A 19,148-nucleotide genomic window follows, 5' to 3' on the forward strand; every position below is an offset into this window, starting at 1 on the left:
GGTGGTAATTGTACAACAGAGGGATACCTGATAGATAAATGGTTCAGTAGGACTGCAATAAAAGGAATTCGCTGGGCTTATTACAACAACCATGCTCCCTTTCGATATTAATAACACAGGAGCAAAATCAATATATATAAAAAAAAACTTTCCATTTGGAAGTTATATTTGATAAGAAACACTCGTCCAACTAGGCTGCAGCGTTACTTTTCTCCCTGTTCCAACCGAGCAGATGGATTCTCGAAAAATTTCTCTGAACAGCTTTTCTCTCCATCTTTGTTTCCTTGACAACACATCTAAACAAGGAATGGTCTCCCAGACAACAGGTCTGAAAGTACCGCAAATATCTCAGGGTGTGTGTGAGAGCAATGAGGCGAGAGGGAAAGATTGTTTCTGTAAAACCTTCAATTCTTCTTCTTCTTCTTCTTCTTCTTCTTCTTCTTCTTCTTCTTCTTCTCCTCCTGTTGAATTTCCTTCCTGCGTGACCACGACTGCAGGTGCTGATTGATTTGTTTACCTCTCCGTACATTACACACACTCACGATGGGGATGTAATAGAATAATATGATTTTCTGTTTAGGCGAGGCTCTGCTGCCTCTGAACGGCTGATCCTCTCCAGGAAGGGGAGCATGCCAGAGCATTCATGCTGGATCCTTTTCATCGCCACCATACAGCACTCCCTGTGTGATACAGATAGTATTTTTGCGAGATTAGGACCGGAATGTGTTACCCTCGCTGAGAACGCTCATCCCTCTCTCAGATCCACTCACGGCTAACAGGGCTGACAATTCATTCCTCCGTCTGTTATTGACCCACGCTCGCTCCTGAAGATGACTGCATCCGCCGACAGGGTCTCTTTGTTTTGCTGGAGATTTCTCCCCCGCCTGCTCTCTCTAATGTATCTGTAGTTATTACACAGGATTGTTACTATGGCCGACTCAGTGGAGGGGGGAAAAAGCTATTAAAGAGCTGATTGTGAGTGTTGTTTGCGTTGAGGCATCATCTCTCCTCCCGGCAGCCGTGTGTGTGAGCAGCTATGAAGCCATCTGCCAGACAGCGAGGTCAATAGTGAGGGTGAACGCCTTTCGCACTTTCATTAAGAGGACATGAGACATAGACGGATCAAGCTCTTAGTGACCTCTGAGCATTAACACTACATATTCCACTGCATAAATACATAACAGAAGAAAGTAGCGGGGATCAGCAAAGAATTCATTAGTTCATTTGATTGATTTATTCATTCGGTGAGAAAGATTTTTTTTCTCTGCTGAGGCATTAGAATGTAGGAGGGAGGATCCTCGCTCTGCAGAGGACAGAGCAGCCGAGCTTCTGTTGTGCTGCCTTCCCGCCGAGCTTCCTCTGTCAGAGTGGATTAGAAAGTAGTGAGCTGTGAAAACATCAGAAACAGGGCACACCTCCCCATTCCTCCCCCAACTCATGAAGTGTCCGCAGCCATGCGTGCAACAGATAAAACTTTACTTTCGATATTAGTTATACACATTTAATGACGGCAGGGGTTTGTGATTTGTGTTTTCAAGGTCTCTGTTAGAATGAACTGTCGGTGCAAGACAAATGTTTTAACCAGATTCGCCAATCCTGAAGAAGAGACAGACGATTTACAGTAAAGACAATTTTATGAAGCATTAACAAGTATTGAGGAAAAAAGTTGAATTAGCGATTCTCTGAGTTGTTATTGATGTTAAATGTTTAATTGGTATTTTGCCTAAGTGTCTGGATCGGCTCCTGGTAGCTGGCTTCATTTCTAGACAACGGGAGGACGTGGAGAAGTGTTGTTCTTTATCTTTGTAAACACTCAACGGTGCAAGAAGCTTATTACAAACCAAAGTTTTATTCTCTGACGACCTCTAGCGATTGTAGTTATTATGAGGGGAATTAAGGTGAGAGACAAAGTCCGTGTTGGGAGGAGGTTGAGATTTACCGACTGACAAAACACAGGACGGACACACAGGGGATCACTGTTCATTTCCCATGAGCCTTTTCAAGCCCTACCAGTGTCATTACAGTAGCCATGGCAACAAAGGTCATCTAAGGCTAATGAAGTATTTATTTTGCGACGTGATCCAAAACACATTTTCTTCCCAAACCTTGACAGAACAGTTCCCCAGCCTTAACTTTGTGTTTATGATTGTTACCATGGTGATAAATGTCTGGTGTGCCTGCCGCTGGTTAGCCCCTACGGGTCCTGGTATCGTTACTATGACGATGGAGAGCCTCCATGCTGATATGGACAAAAACCACTAAGATGTAGGCTGGAGTTTTAAAATTGACACCCTTCAAATCCAGCCAATCCTATCAAGCAAAGTCTGTTAATAATATTCTTAATGTAATCTAAAAGAAAGTTTAAATGATAATCTCCCTGTCGGTACATTTACAGTAAGATGCTGCCAAATCCACCCAGTCTTATTCACCACGGCCATGTTTGCTGCTGTGGGGATTCATTTACTGACAGCTCAGTAGCTTTTGGCAGTCGATCACTGATTTGTGTTCTCTTGAGGCTTCACCGAGAGGAGAAAGGGACCAGCTTTCCTCCTCAGTACAACAATAACAACAATGATGAGGTGAGACATTCTTCACTGTGAGAGTTTGCTCCTTATAAATGGAAACAACCCGGCTGCTCGGTGGGTAAAAATAAATAAATCCAACGACCTAATTCATGCATTCGAATATAGTTAGGGTTGTCTCAATTTGTAGTTAATGAGGTAAAAGATTTTAAACCGTTGGTATCCGTTTTGTTTTCCACCGGTGGGTTGTTCAACGACTCTAATGTGAACCAGCTCTGGATCCCACCGGAACCTTCTCACCACAGGAAACCAGAGAATACAGGTGATGAAAGTGGATGTTTCAGAAAGTTTTATTCATAAGTTTAGAGCCGAGCCCCCACTGAGCACCATGAATTATCAATGGAACACTTTCAAACACTGCCAGCTACCTCCATACAACATGGCGGAATAAAGTCAGTCGTGGAAGCTGCGTTCGGGCCGTCACTCTGGCTCAGAAATATCTGTGACCACTACGTCTGTCAGTTCAGTTTGTGGTGCATCTGGCCTGTGCTGTACCGAAGCCTCTAAATAAAGACCGACTTTTTGCATCCCCAGCGGCCACCGCCTGTTCCACACACACACAACACTTCCCCTCGCCGGTGCCAAGCAGCCCAAATTAAATCAGGCTTAAATAAGATATATCTCCGTCTCTGTATGCAAGGGTAGACGGATCCTTGCAGCAGCGCTCTGACATTTCTCTCAGGCCGCGGGACGCCTCTGAAGGATTACCTCAGTGGGAGTGGGCTGCATTAGCTAGCCCATGACGACTCACTCTATTGATAGCCGTGGCAGGTACACCTCAGGAGGGAGCCCTTGTGTGGCCCGTGGAGAGAAAGTGAAATGAGTATAAATTGAGGTTGTCAATTCCAGAGGGGAAAGCCGGTCATCTGTAAAAGAAAAGATGTATGAGCACATTGGGATGGATAATTTCACTCCTCTGCCAAGAGAGGACGTGGAGAAGATGACATTCCCTCCTCTGGCCTGTGACGGGACATCAGAGTTTCCCCTGGATTTCTCTCCCTCTCCCTCCTTATTTCTTATTCACTCTTTGGATTTGATTCACATCGGATTCGAGTCACATGGACACACGCCCCACTATCGACTTGGCGTCTGACTTGCGAGCCGCTGAGCTGTTGTTCCAGCATGGTGGAGAGTGAAGCGAGCGACGACCCAGCTATCAATCAGGAGTTGGACAAAAGCAACACGTTCATCCTCAACAGGCGTGCGCGCTATTTGTCAGGAGACTCATCGGATTCTCAAGGTCGCATCAAACCGAAAGCTCCGCCAGTGCAAATGTTGACCACCTTTTTGATGCAGCTTTTACAAATTTGTTTAATGAGAAATTGATTTTCGCTCCTTCTCCCTCTCTGACTCTCTCCCTCTCTATTTTCTCGGATGAAGCCGGCTGTCCCTCAGGAATGGGAACAGCAGGCGGTTCAGCTCCAGAGCAGCAACAATCAGACGGGGAAGCGGAGCTGCTCGCCCCGAGAACAGGCCGTAAGAAGCGGCTCACTGGGCGGAATGACTCGCAGACGAGCCTTTCAGACGCACGTGATGACGGCCGCAGCCTGCCTCGTTCACAGCCTCCAACGGACAGACCCCTCTGATGCTAATGGGATGTGGCCTAATGTTGTGGAAAAGGATGGAGTCCAGTCCACTTGAATGAAACAGTAGAAGGAGAGGTGGAAAACATGCTTCGGAGCATCAGTGATCAGAGGAATCAGATGCATCACGTCTGCTGCTTTTAAGTTTGGCTGCGTGGACGAAGGAAGGATGAATAAAACATGCGGCTGGTCTGAAGCAACATGGCTGCCAACCAAACGGGAGGTTTGGAATTTCTAAGCAAAACATTTATTCATAGCCTGTGCGGGGAATACAAATATAGTTTAAAGGAGGAGAGCGTCTCTGACAGGAATAGTGAAATACAATTGATGGATCGCAACATTATTGATCGGTTAAACAAGGGGATTTTTCTGCCATTGACTGAAATGCATATAAATCTTGGTCATCATTTCTATTCTGCCGGCCAACAGCCAATGAGGAAAAGATGCCAACCCGCAAGGACGTCGCCTCGGCTAAAGAATGCGTTTGGCCTTCTTACCCTTTCATAATAACTCACAGAAGATGGTCAGGTCTTTCGAAATGGGTTAATGAAATCTCAGACTTTACCCAGCTGAGCAAGAAGCTATTGATCCCGCTGTGGGGGAGGAAATCCTATATCGCCATGCCAGTTCAGATTAATCACTGGACGTGCTGTATGACATCGCTTTGCATAACGACAATGATCACACCCCGTCTGAGAAAACTTTGGAATAACGATGAGCGGAATGATTACTCAAAGTCAGGAAACAACAAATATCGATAAAAACATGTTAACTGGTCACAGTGAAGAAGAGAAATCTAATCACATTATTCCGAGAGTATTTCCCCTCTATTCCATCTCACCATTGAATAATGGCAAATCGGTGTCGATGGTGTCTGGAACAATGTGTAATATGTTCCAGCGGATGCAGCGAGGGGCTTGATTATTTTCACTCTGAGAAAATGACCCTTTTCCCTCCGCGACAAACATCTCTGATTGACCCGCTGGCTCGGCTGGGTCAGCCGGCCAATCAATGGCTTGCAACATTGATGCTAGAAAAATTTGCCGGATATTGCTTGGACCAAAGGAATGAGGGGTGGGAAAAAAAAGTCCTTTTTGTGTCAACGAGGTCCCTGAGCGGTGGTGATTGACATGTCTTCGGATGTGAACCACTCGAGGTGCAGATGTGTCAGCGGTGATCCACGCTAAGCCCCGGTAGAATATGCTCGGGGACTGGAGCAACTAGAAGTACAGCTGGGGTGGATGTCTTTCACTGTGACATTGCAGACTGTGACAGGCTCCTGTTCTCCCACAGAATTTATGGAAATGGGGGCGATGCGTTGAGATGGATGGGAGATGATCATTGTCTGTTCCATGCAGCAATCAGGTAAAACCCTGCAGGGCTGAATTTAAAGGAAATGGGCACTATAAATCTTGGGGTTTTCCTGGGCCACCTAATGAAAACTAATAGTCAGACTGTGAAAGTAGCGATCCATCCTGCCGGCTTCCCCGCCCAACAAAGTGTTACTTCCCTGTTGGTGCCGAGCTGTAAAGTGTTTACATGCAAGTTCCTCTGGGGGGAAGTCATGTTAAAAGTAAACAAGCTCAAACAGAAGCTTCTTTAACTATTAATGACACCTAAATATAGACTTAGATAACAGGCCGTGTTAATTATACGTTTTTTTATCTACTTATCTCACATTGGGCAGAGGCGGCCTGAGCAGTGGAAAATATTAATTTTACCTGCTTAAGCCTGAAACATGCTTCTGCGTTTTCACGGGCCCGTAAGCGCAAGAGCCCTTCCGGGTCCCTTACGTGCTTATGTATCCCTCCTTACGTGCTGACGGGTGTCGACCCCCTTTTCTAAAATTTACGGCCAAGCTCCGCAAGCTCACTCAGCCCGCAAGGCTGTGATTGGTCTGCTCTACATCCCTTCTGGAGCTGCATTTCCGGTTTCATGCCCCATAATACCGGCAGAAATCACGGAAGATTTAGAAGAACGAATATGGACCAAATAGAAGAGCACTTGGCAGAAGATATCCGATAGTATGATCACTTGTATAACCTGTCACTGACTGGCGGATTTGTCCGCCAGAAAAAGGCTACGAGGAGCCGCAGTGGCTATGTAAATAAACAATCGACGAAGAAGAAAGAAAGCGTCTCTAAGGTCGTCTCGACAAAAAGCATTACTCCGCCTAGTGTTCTGGCGCGGAATTGCTTTGTAAGACGCGCAACGGTTGGGGAAGCATGAATGAAAACGAGTCTTGCGCCACAGCGGCGTGAAAAGACGCAGACGCAGTCGCAGAAGCATGTTTCAGGCTTTAGTCCTGGTGGTTTTAAACACGGACAACGCTGTTTTTCTTGTTATTTCACCAGAAATTGGAAAATTGACGTATTTCCCACAGATACATTATCTCAGTGTGAGTGCCTGTACGTGCTGTATGTGTGCACGTTGAAGGCTTCTGTGTGCTCCTTTGTGCTCGGTAATAACATGTTATTTCACAGAGCTGGAATTGGGACCCATCCTACTTGGAACCACAGGGACAGAGTGGAGGAGAGAGAAGGCGGTGTGGGGGGAGTGGGAGACGGGAGGCTGTTGGTGATCTCAGCCCGCAGATAGGCCCCGCGGAGATGCTCCCAAATAGAATGTGACTTTGATTTCCCACCTCATTTCACTCTCAGCTGTCGGATAGGTTTCTGCTCAGATGACATCTCCTTCAACGACGACGCGCAAAAATGTGGAACGCCTCGGAAATGAGGCAGCTGCTGCCCGACATGCCAGCCAGCCTCCGTGACATTATCACCTGCACTGCTCTTCGGTGACGCAACAGCACTGACAACAGCAATTAAAACCACACAACTTAAGCCGGCACCGTGCAAATGATGCGCCGCACCTTTCGACGCCTCCTTTCCCCCAATGTATCCCCATCTCTGCATCTTTGTCTGTTTCTCTGTCTCTCCCCCCGCCCCCCCGAGCAGCCGTGACCCATTTTACCTCTGAAGCCTCTTGGTTTTACCTGTGCCGACGTGTTGATGTACAGCTGTCTACTCCTCGGGGTCTCACACCGGGGATCTGGTAGCACTGCAGCAACTTCTCCAAAAATAGGAAGAAAAGCAGGAATTCTTAACTCAGCCAAGGAGGTTATGGTTTTTTTCTGCGATTGTTTGTTATTGAGCAGGAAAATGCAAAAATCACTTCATTGATTTCCATGACATTCTTTGGAGGGGTGGAACATGACCCAAGGCAAGGAGCAATTACATTTTGGTGCAGATCCGGATTAGGGGGCGGATCCAGGAACTTTTTTTCACTCTTTTTAACATTGCGAAAAAGGAGGCTTTCAACATTTTTATTGATTTCTCAGAGAATAACTCAAAATAATTTAGGGGACTGATATTTATGAGGTCCAGATCCAAATAAAATGAAAATCTTGTGAATCTAAACATGGCTTCACGAGGGGACTGTTGGGCCTTGGTGGAGGTAAGCACTCTACTTTAGCTGTATATTTTTTGAATAGGAAAAATACACTAAGCTGCTACTTCGTCATTAGAAGCCTTTTGTCATAGAAAATTATTAATGTAATAATTCAGTTGTTGGCAGGTCATTTTCAAAAGCTTCATAAACCACTGATAAAGAAAAAGATTGGGTTGCCATGTTGGAAAGATTGTACAGTATTTACTTTTGTTTTGTAATCCTGCAGTTAAGTCATCAAATCATAATCTCATTATTTAGTAATGAAAGCTCTCGTTTTTTTGGGGCAGTGTTCCTTTATTAGTTGAGAAATATGTTCCACTAATTAAATAAATAATGAACAAAATTAGATGAAAAATGAATCGTCATAAATCTAATCCCACAAAAAGGTTGCTGTTTCAGAGACACACTGTTTTCACAGGACACTGATGAAATGTTGCAAATCCACAAATAAATGCTCATGAGTTTCTCACTTTCTGATAAATCATCACGCTTACAGCTATGATTGTTAATAAGATGATAATTTATGAATTCGGCACCCAATGTGTTCACAACCCAAAAGTTGTCTTATTAAGATGAGTAATAAGCAGAGGACTGATCTATAAAGATGATTTTAGTTGCGACCTTCACACGATGCATCACATTCGTTACAACTTGCAAACAGTCTACAAAAGTTGCCTTATTAGTCCCTGCATGCTGCTCACTTTTACGTCTGAGTGCTGTGTCCGCGTAACATATAAACCTAATGTAACAGGGAACGCAGGATCCTTCCCTGTGTTATAGGTGTATAATTCACATCAGAATGTGTTTACAGTCTCTCAGATGGTGTCAGCTGAAGGTGTCCCTGGTGGAAAATGATGAAAAACAACAGCAACAAATGGCTATTTCCAGCTAAGCCCGAACCTCCTGTGCAGTCTGACCACATACAATCAACAAGATTTGTGTCCCGCTCCGTAACTTCATCCTGTCCCCGCTCTCGACCGTGTTCTCATCCCAAGGGTGGAGGGGGGGAAGGTGGAACAGAATTGGGGGGGGATGTAATCCAAAGTCACGGGCAAGCTGACCGTTGCAGATGACAGACTAGCTCCAGCTGCAGTGGCCGGCCATAGATTTTTTGAAGCCTTCGGGGACAGCTCTGCCACAGTATCTCCTGGAGTCGTCCAGGGAGAGAGTATCTGGTTCATATCTGTGATCAGCCAACTCGCTCTGTGTAAGAGACACCGGCAGACTGCCTCTGTCCTTGTGAGGGATTATTAGGGAAATGGAGAAAGTGAAACAATCTGCCCGTGGCTGCCGGACCGAGTCATTTTCAAACCTGTTAGCAGTCGGCCCCACGGTGTCATAAGGCCTCCGTACCACCTGCTTGGCTTGTATTATGACCAGATCTGCTCCACTTGGCGATGAATACAATCTCGATGAGACAGCTGGGTACTGGTAACTACTCTCCAATGTTTCATCAACAGGGATTCATGTGTTATTCATTTGCCTGGGCTGCTGGCCGGTGGCCACGTAATGACTGTTGATCACTGCAGTTGTATACTGCATCGCGATTTTTTTGCCTGGTAAATTTGACGCTGTTCATTATTCCTCAGACGTCCCCGAGCGAGGCACAGAGCTGCGGTTTAAACCATATGAATAACCTAATCAAGTCCTCAGGAAGTAGCTGGCTTATAATCAAATTATAATCAAATTCTCATGGAGTTTAAAAAGCATCATAAAACTCTGTTCAATAATTCACAGAGCAAATATGATCCTACCAGGCATTGTTTATAAATTCGCCAGCCTGCCACCCATCAGTGCGCTCTCTGTTGCCCCAGAGCGACTCGGACTGGGCCTCCTGCTGCAGAAGGCGGAGAGGGGCTGGCAGCCACAGTATTAAAAAGGGAAAAAGGCCACTTGCTGGTTCTGCAATATAAGTGTAAATATGGGCATCTTAGAACAGCTGGGTTATGAATTATGGAAGCCGATTGCCCATGGTATTCATGGGAGGGGGGGGGACATACTGCCACTCAAAAACAGAGAGAGAGAGTTCAGAACCCCCTCCTTGTACTTCTCTTTTCCTCTCCGCTTATTTGCACACGTGACCGGCAGACTCTGGATGCTGCGGGCCGCTGGATGAATTCACTTGTCTCTTTCATCCCACCCATTTTTTTCCTTAAGAGATCTAAAATGCCGCCGGAGCCGGGTCTGTTGCTGCTTGTGACAATAAATAAACAGAGGATGCGTCGCCTCCGCTGGTGACTCCAGAAAGAGAGAGGTCAGCCGCTCGAGGGTGTGAGACAACGCAGAGGGGTACATCTGCAATGTCAAAGCTGATCATATCAAAAGCGCAAATAAAAAAAAATCCCTGTAGCAAACTGCTAATCAAACTAACAGGCATTCAATAAAACATTTTCCTCATGATTCTTCTTTTTTGTCTCAGATTATTTATGTTGGAGTGTGACATGCGACAAAGGTTCATGACCGGAATCAAAATGTGGCCATTGTTGTTACGTGGCATGTGCTTCAACCGTTGAGCCACCGGAGCACTCTGCACTCTTGTCTCTTGAAGCCTTCCCAAATTGTCCCTATTGATTTTTTCCCCCATTAACCGATTACTGTCTCAGTTTTGAATTACCGCTCGCGCTCTGCTGGGTGAGCTGCCTCCAGCCAGTGGGGTCAGCGGTCTCATTAGACAGTAGTTAGTGACACTCTGTGATAAGTTGCAGTGCACCCTCAGACTCCTTTAACTATCAGGGAAGGTTTAGGCAGGGTTTGAACAACGTGAGAAACCTAACGTATCAGGCTCTCAACGTGCACAAGTATCCGTCTCCCTCCTCTCAAAAAACACAGCCGGATCACTACAGGATGTATCCGAGCTTGAAAACCATCCACGGTGGAAGTTCACACACTTTGCACACTACCAGAAAAATCGTTGACTTGGTGAGTAAAGCCAATACATTGGAGGGGGAAGAAAAACACCAGCTCGGATACTCTCACTGCTACATGACTGAAGTGTTGTAAATTACCTTTGTGGTGCACCACTTCCCCTCAGCCTGCCTCGCTTACTTCTGCCTCTGCAGTGACTTCTGCCGAGAAGAGGCAGCTACTTCTTTATTTTCTGCCGTGTTCAGCCATCAAACGATGGAGAAACCTCAAGTTGTGTCACTTTCCAAATTGCCACAGATATGCAAAGAAAACATTGTCCAAAGTGCTTAGTGCTCCACTTTTGAGGGTAGATATAATCTTTAATATGAAATCAACAATTATGTGTACAAATATATTTATACACACAATGTGTAACTTCGGTCACCAGGGGTCTCTGAATCAAAATAATAACAAGAGACCTGTAACGTCGTGAAGCATCGTGGGATTATGAAAATCTGCCTGTCGCAAATAGTTGTATTCATCTAAGGCAGCTAACTAATATAAATAATCGTGATCAATTATGAGTGACCAATACAAAGGAAAAGGAGGAGGAAAAAACAGGCTAATGTCCTGTTACCTTGAATTAAAATTTCCTTGTGTTTTAACATGGTCGAAACATTTTGGATCATTTAACTACACAACTCATTAACGTAGGTCGAGACATTGTAATGAAGAATTGTAACGTAGTGTTTCTTTAAATCATGTTTCATTTGTGGGTTTGAGAGACTGGTTGTGTTTTGGGGGTCGTGGTGATGGTATTTATCCTTGAAATCAGAAAGCTGTTCAGGTGCTTTTTGGTAACATCAAATACAGCCCAACATTTTGATGTTATGGCTGGTTGGTGTATATTGTGTGATAAATAAAAATGTTAATCATTGCCAGGTGTAGAGTTTTCCTATAGGGATCAATTACCGTGGAGGGAAAAAATGGATGACATTAACATTTTATCGAAGTTCTTATGACACAGACTCAAGGGTGCAATTTTTTCTCTGAGGGGATGAAGGGGGAGGGGGGGGAAACATATACAGCATCAGCCTCACACTTCAGAATCCTGCTTTACTGTTTGAGTTTGATTGATTTGCGCGTAACATATATCTCCAAACGAAATGAGACGAGAGAAGCAGTGAGGACCTAATCCACCTCGGACTGCCAACCCAGCCTTGTTGGAGCCATATGAAGAGAAAGATTATAGATTACGGAGAAGGCATAGATCAGTGTGTGTTTTTTTTTTATTATCTAAAAAGATGTTGTTTTCTAGTTGCAACCTCTGTCGCCTCACAGTTAAAGGAGGTTCCTGGTTCGTATCCCATTTCCTCTGGGTCCTTGTCATGTGGAGTTTACTTTCTCTCGTTTTCGTTCTCGTTTCGAGGGTTCTCTCCAGGTACTCCGGGTTCCTCCCACAGTCCAAAGACATGCAGCCTGTAAATGTGAATATGACATTGACTGGTTGTTTGTCTCTACGCTGACGACCTGTCCACGGTGTGCCCTGCCGCTCTCCCAATGTCAGCTGGGATTGGCTCCCAGAGGATAAGCTGTGCAGGTAATGGATGGAATTATGTTTTCTATGGTTTTGGAAAAATCCTCTACTTGGCACACAAGTAAAGATAATGCTCTTTGTAAAAACATACCAACACTACCACATTTTTCATGATAAACAGATAAATATAAGGGTTGTTGCTTTAATAATGAAGAAATTACAAAACATTTCTATTTGTTGTAAATATTATGAATACAGGTGTGACACCTGCCCGATTTCATATAAATACCATTAAGGTTGGCTGCTTTTATTTTGTTTTGATTGGCTGTTTGCCATCAAGCTTTCTAAGATGAAATAAATGCATCCAGGTATTGTGAGTAGAGCTTTCCATTCTTCTGGATTTATTGTCACAAAACAATCACTTTAATCACAATCTGTTATTTGCCAGATTGATATAAGTGCTAACAAACACAGAATAATAGCACTCGCTGTTTTTTCCCTTTTTGAAGATAGTTGTTGTGTCCCTCCCACACTTCAGAAACAAAACCTGCTCTTATATATATTCATCACTTCCACTTAACTTCGCTGTGTGTGTCCATACGTGAGTTTTTGTGTAAACATCCAGTGAGGCGGAAGAAAACAGACATTAATTTATAATTCCCCTTCTGGCATTAACACCTTAACCAAAACACAATGGTTAAGTAAGTTTCTGCAATTTGAATGTTGATATCTTAATGACTCCGGCCTCATCGCGCATTCATCAACAAAATGAGACACAATTTAAGTCCAATTACCTCTTGAATGTCACGGTGCTTAGCAGGTGCTCTGTTTCCTCCAAGGTAGATAAATCGCTTCTGTTCATAATTTTATCCATAAAAAAATTAACACTTAAAGACAAATACAAGTCTACAAGGGCAAAGAAAGTTCCAAGTGCCTTTCTGCAGCTACTACATTGGCTGCCTCTGTAAGCTGCAGCTGCTGTAACATCATTTGCAAGAGGAGCCGAAGATGTGACATCCCTCTGCGGCTGACACGTCGGAATACAGTGTCGAGCGATTAACAGAGAAATCATGCATGAGTGGGCTTGCTTACCAATCTGCTCTGTGTATTAGCCGTAACATCCATATATTAAAGCTGGCTGAGCCTAATGAACATCCTGCTCTTATTGATGATCCCATTGTTGTGCGGAGGAATTTACATAATCACTACTTTACTCAGATTAAATTTAGCTCCATTAAAACGTACCTCTGCTCCTCTTGACTCGAGCTGAGACGGTATACGGCGTCTCACATACAGTGAGTGTTTCTATTTTCCGATCAGAAGAAAACCAACAAAAAATTCTTTAAATCCGTGTTTTGAACAAATTATACACAGCGGAGTACAAAGAGTAAGTTTGACTTTTTTTGCTTTTGTTTTGAACCACTTCCTGCGGCCCTGTGTCGCCCGATCATTATAACTCAGGATATTTTTCTGCTGAGACAGGGACTTGCAGAGAGTGCTTTTTATGATCTGGGGCGGGGGAGGTGGGAGTGGGGGATGAGGAGGAAGGAAGCGAGGAGAGATATAATAGTTTGAAGGCTGTGTCAGTGGTAAGCAGGCTTCAGAAGAACATCAGTTCAGCGATCAGAGATAAAAAAAAAAAACAGGTATAGCACCCTATCATCACCTCAGAGCAAACCTGCTTTGATGTTTTAAAAAAAAATCCATTGATGTCTCCAACAGCACTTCTCTCCTTCCACCTTTATTTTGTTAGTAACATTGTTAGAAATAAGCAACAAATCCTTGATTGGATGATAGTTGAATCTTTCATTGAGGTTACTGCTGTTAAAACACAATTGCAGTGTCTTTTAGACCTGCTGCAGGACCCGGCCCCAGAATCCTGAAGCTGCACAGAGAGCTGCTCAGCTGTTTAGTCAAAGTTCAGAGGAACTCAGTATGTAGAACCCCAAACTGGAGAATCAGTTTGTGTTACAGTTGCTGACAACTTCACTTACGCTGATGAATTCCAGTCACTACTGCCAGAGAGCACTGGTCGCCTGTTTATTCTGATTTTATTAATATGGAACTTATCATTTGTCTAGATCACATCAAATTCACTGCACTTCCCTGGGATCAGAACAATACACATGGCAAGTATCAAGCCGATAGGATTAACAGTTCTCGAGATATGCGAGCCACAATAGACAGACAGATATATATGAATGCATGCAGCATTGCTATGGTTTACTTGAGGCCCAGGTCTGGCAAACAGGAGAAGACCATTGCCATCATTCTTCAGGGTATGTGGGCTGGATAAGGATATGAAATATGGACTAGATTAAGGCCAGACTAAAACACAGTGAGGCCCAGGTTGGTGACAGATCTAGTTTATGTGGCGCCTTCTCGTGGACATCCGGTAATGCTGTGGCTTACCTGTGGCCCGGATCTGGCAAGCAGGTATGGACCAACCAGGACCAATCATTTTACACTGTATGTGGGCCAGATGAAAGCGTTTGGTTTGGGCCAAATCTGGGCCTAAACTATTTTGCTCTGCAGGAATTTTTTTTTTTCGGTCATGAGAGCTCAACACACTGCGACATGAGAAAACGCGTTCAAATAGACAAAACACGAGCGGATGAGAAAACATTGTCCCTAATTTGACAACACATGCGCAGCATATAAAAAAATGCTGGTCATAAATAAAACATTGGCAAATTAAGAAACATCTGACAACGCAATGTGCACCATGGAAAATAACACTGACAACACAGACAATACAACCAGACACAGAAAAGTACAGCAAGGACAGACAACACAACACTCTGACTCACTGCAAATAGAGAGACAAAAACAGACACACAAATATAGCTCACTGCAGTTCACAGTGTGTTGACAGTGTTGGAGAATGACTGAGTTAGATTTACTTCACTTTTAACATGCTGATTGCATGCTTGCCGATAACTGCTATGCACACTTCGAGAAAACCACGGTGACAAGTCAACACTCAGAAGCGTTCTTTTGACCTCGTTGTTGCCATCAGAAACTTTTATTGGTTTGGTTTTCTTCTATATGTTTTCAGCATTTGGCTCGATTTTCTGTAATCGACTGTTGTCTGTATTTTTAAGATTAAGATTAAGATTAAGATGCATTTATTAGTCCCAAACACATGCACAGACATGCAAAGGCACACTCATGCAGGTAGGGAAATTTAATCTCTGCTTTTGACCCATCTGGTGCAGGACACACAGAGCAGTGAGCGACCATGTACGGCGCTCGGGGAGCAGATGTTGGGGGAGTAAGGTGCCTTGCTCAGGGGCACTAGACAGGGTAGGGAGAATCCTCTTGGATTTTTGGACAGATCAATCCAGGTTCGTCTTTTGTTGTCTCTCCGTGGAGTCGAACCAGAGACCTTCTCTGCCCATAGTCCAAGTTTCTGCCACTACACCACCGCCTCTCCCGCAGATAATGCATTCTTCATATAAGAGAATATATTAAACATGGTAAATGCAGTTATATTGAAAAGTTGACAAAAGTTCAAAACACAGCGTGTGCGAAACATGAAGAACTTTTGTTGTGGGATAATCTCACTGATGCTACTGTCACTGAACTCAGTCCAGCTCTGCAAGTTTTCAGACGGGGTCAGGAAAACAAGCACATTGTCATAAAACCATACATGCTCAACAATACACAGATACACACACACACACACACACACACACACACACACACACACACACAGGCACAGCAGAACGGAGAGCTATTTGCCAGTTCTTGATAAATTTGTTTGTCCGTTTACTTAAACGCATGAGGAATTCAATTAATTTCATAAAGTGGAACAATACTGGACCTAATCAAAATAAATGAATCCGCAAAAACCACATCATTGCTATTTATTACAAAAACACATTTCTCCAATTCACCGTTATGCTTTCCAATATCCATGGGTTGACCGGTTACTCCCAGTTAATTAAAAGACATACCCTGCTTTGCTCAATGTAGCCCTCCAATTGGCTGAGACAGAGCACAGCCGTAAGCTGCTCTTACGGCAAGTTAAACAGGCATGACACAAATCTGGCTGCACTTAATTCCTTACATAACTGACTGAGTAAATTCACTTGTATTAATCTAAAGCATCAAATACACTTTTACAGCAACAGAAAAACGCCAGGAGAGAGAATGAAAAGAAAGTACACACTGATCCTAGAACCTTCTAATGGCAAATTCCAGGGTAACAATGTAAGCTCTTGTCATTTCCATAGCTGCACTAAATACTGCAGAAATGCCAAGTCATGTATAGGTAAATAATTTGACAGCACTATAATTTGCATAGCTCTATTTTGCATCATTTGGTAATTTGTGTATTGTAACATGGTGATAACAGTGAGTCATTATATTTGTTGGACCCATGATAACTGAATATCACTGATATTATACAGCTCACACCCTCTGTACATGTATCCGCTTCATTGTGGAGTTCCTTTTTATAATAGACCAATTATTTATAATAAATACAAAAAATACTTATAAGTAAATTGCCTGCAATCCAAATCAAATTCAAGTAAAAGTAACAAAAGTATTTACACAAAATTATTATTAGTAACTAATAATGATATAGAAATATTCATATGATGCAATTGTATAAAGTCATGATGTTTGACTTGGCATATCCCTAACAAAGTGAGGGTAAAAAGTATAAATATATTCTGCCCCTTCAAATCCAGATATATTAATACTTTCAGTAACTTACAACCAATATACAGATGTCTAATAGTTATAGCTGAGTAAATCAAATGAAGATACATATACTAGTGACATCACTTAATGTAATTTTCTTCACTACATCTCAGGGTTAAGGAGGATGTCCCTCCCTGTTCTGCACTATGAGAGAAATTGCGATTTGTGAATTGATTGATTTACCGATTGATAAATCCTCAAGTACTCAAAAGTAAAAGTAAAAGTGAAAGTCAGATAGGGATCCATCATGCTTTACTATGTTTCTATCCTGATGGATTATGTTATTATAACTGGTAGGAGTCTTAATAGTAGTAGAAGTAGTAACAATATCTTAAACTTTATTCAAACAGCACTTTTGTAAAACACTATTACAAAATGCTTCACAATAAGCAAAACAACAACTTTATAAAATGACAATTGCTATAAAAGAACACCTCAAATAGAGGTTAAGAAAAAACTTACTGAATTATGTTTTAACTGACTCAGTCAAATTTCATTGGGCAAGTATTTCCAGAGTAGTGGTAGTGGTAGTGCTAGTGGTAGTGGTAGTAGTTCAGGTAGTCTTTGTAGTAGAAGAAGCTGTATGCAGTGTGTGATGTGGCATCTGATGTGTTAAACCCGAGAAGCAGCTGTGCTCCACAGTTACAGTCTGACATCGACTTGTTTTGCCTTCGTCTTTCCTGTGCTATGGACCCGCTGAGACTCGCTCTGCTGTGCCATCAGTAACCTATACAGCACCGCATGTCAGCTCACAAGTGACTGCCACAAATATCAGACAACCCGGATGAGACACTTTATCACATTTCATTGCTTTTCAAACGTATTCCAAGACAAGGACAATGTGATTTATTATTTATACTCCCAAAGCCACCTTATCCATCTCTGTCAAAGGGCCGTCTAAAAATAAACAATTCATTTAGGACTTCTAAACACATATAATGGATGCTTTGTGCCTGATTCGGTCTGACATTGTCATCAGAGACATAATGTGCCTTGAGGTGCAGTACATGTATATTATTTATCTATACACTAAACCAGATCTTGAGAGATGCAGATCTATTTCCTTTCTCCCTTGAAAATAAAATGCACATTATTGCATAAAAGTTTTGTTTTGTTGCTGTTTGAAAAGGAAAATGTAAAAACCAGAGAGAATTTCGTCCCCTGATGTTTGGATCAGATGCCGGCTTGAACTGTGCGTGTTTTCTGCTCCTTAATTTAAAGCAATTACAGGTCTCAGAAGGCGATGGGAGTCTGGGTTACAGGACAAGGTTACCTTGTCATGCTGCTTATCATGGAGAAAGTGGCCTGCTAGGACAAAGCAATTCAGAATTTTATTATCATTCAAATTAGAACATATAGAGGGGCTCCTATCCGATTGGTGAAATAATGGGAGTCATTTATCTAGGTCTCACCGACCTTTCATTTTCCCATTCATGTCTTATTAGTGCAGCATACATCATCATCCTGCCATAATTAAAAAGAGAAAATCAAATTGATTGTAAGGAGGAAAAAAAGGTGCATGCAGGTAGAGATTGAATAGAGCTGTGTTCTTTGTAGCCTCCCTCTGTCACAGGCGTGAAACTGGCCTTTTCTCTGCTGATGCTCTTTTGTTGTTTGGCTTCTCGGTCACACAGAGGCTCAGGAGGAACACTCACCAGACGTCATCGGTGTTTATCAGCTCTGGGCTCGCCACCGCCACGAACAGAACAAAAGCATATTAGAGTACCAGTGATTAATGCACCATGAGACTGGAGAAAAGGTTTCTCACGCATTATAAGTCTTCATAATGGATAAAAAAAATTAGAGTGGCGTTAATTGATGACTTGAAGGTGGGATTGATATAATGTGTTAAAGTGAAAGTGGGTATTTATAAAGAAAGGAGCTCTTGCTGTCATGGCTATGTGAGAAAGCCATGTTATAAACTGACAGACGGTAGACATTATTCTTAATTGAATGTGATAGTATGATGAAGCCTGGGATGTCACTGAGAGTTTCACAGGAGACCAAAATACACAGGTGTGACTACTCATCAAAACCGCGACAAATTGAATATGGGAGGATGCTGTTATATCTACAATCATGTTTGCAGACGCCCACGATGCATTCAACATCCCCCAATCCAGATAGGAACCGAAAGGAAAGTGGTTAACTACTTACCACACTGCGGTTCAATGAGCATAACTCAATAGTGTCTCCTCTCGTCTGCATCTGAAGCTTTGCAATTCACCAGGGGTCCACATTGGAGAAGATAAATGGGACGAGAGTTACCCTCAAAGTGGCCCTAATGAGAAATCTGTGGGAGATGCTCATATTTTATCTGCAAAATAGAACAAAACAATTCTCCCCAAAGCCCTTTTTAATGCTAATTGAATAGTAATGCAATGCCTCAGGCATCTTGTTGTCAGCTCATTTGGGCAGTGATTTGTCTCAATCCGTCAC

Source organism: Platichthys flesus, chromosome 8, assembly GCF_949316205.1.
Source record: "Platichthys flesus chromosome 8, fPlaFle2.1, whole genome shotgun sequence".
NCBI lineage: Eukaryota > Metazoa > Chordata > Actinopteri > Pleuronectiformes > Pleuronectidae > Platichthys > Platichthys flesus.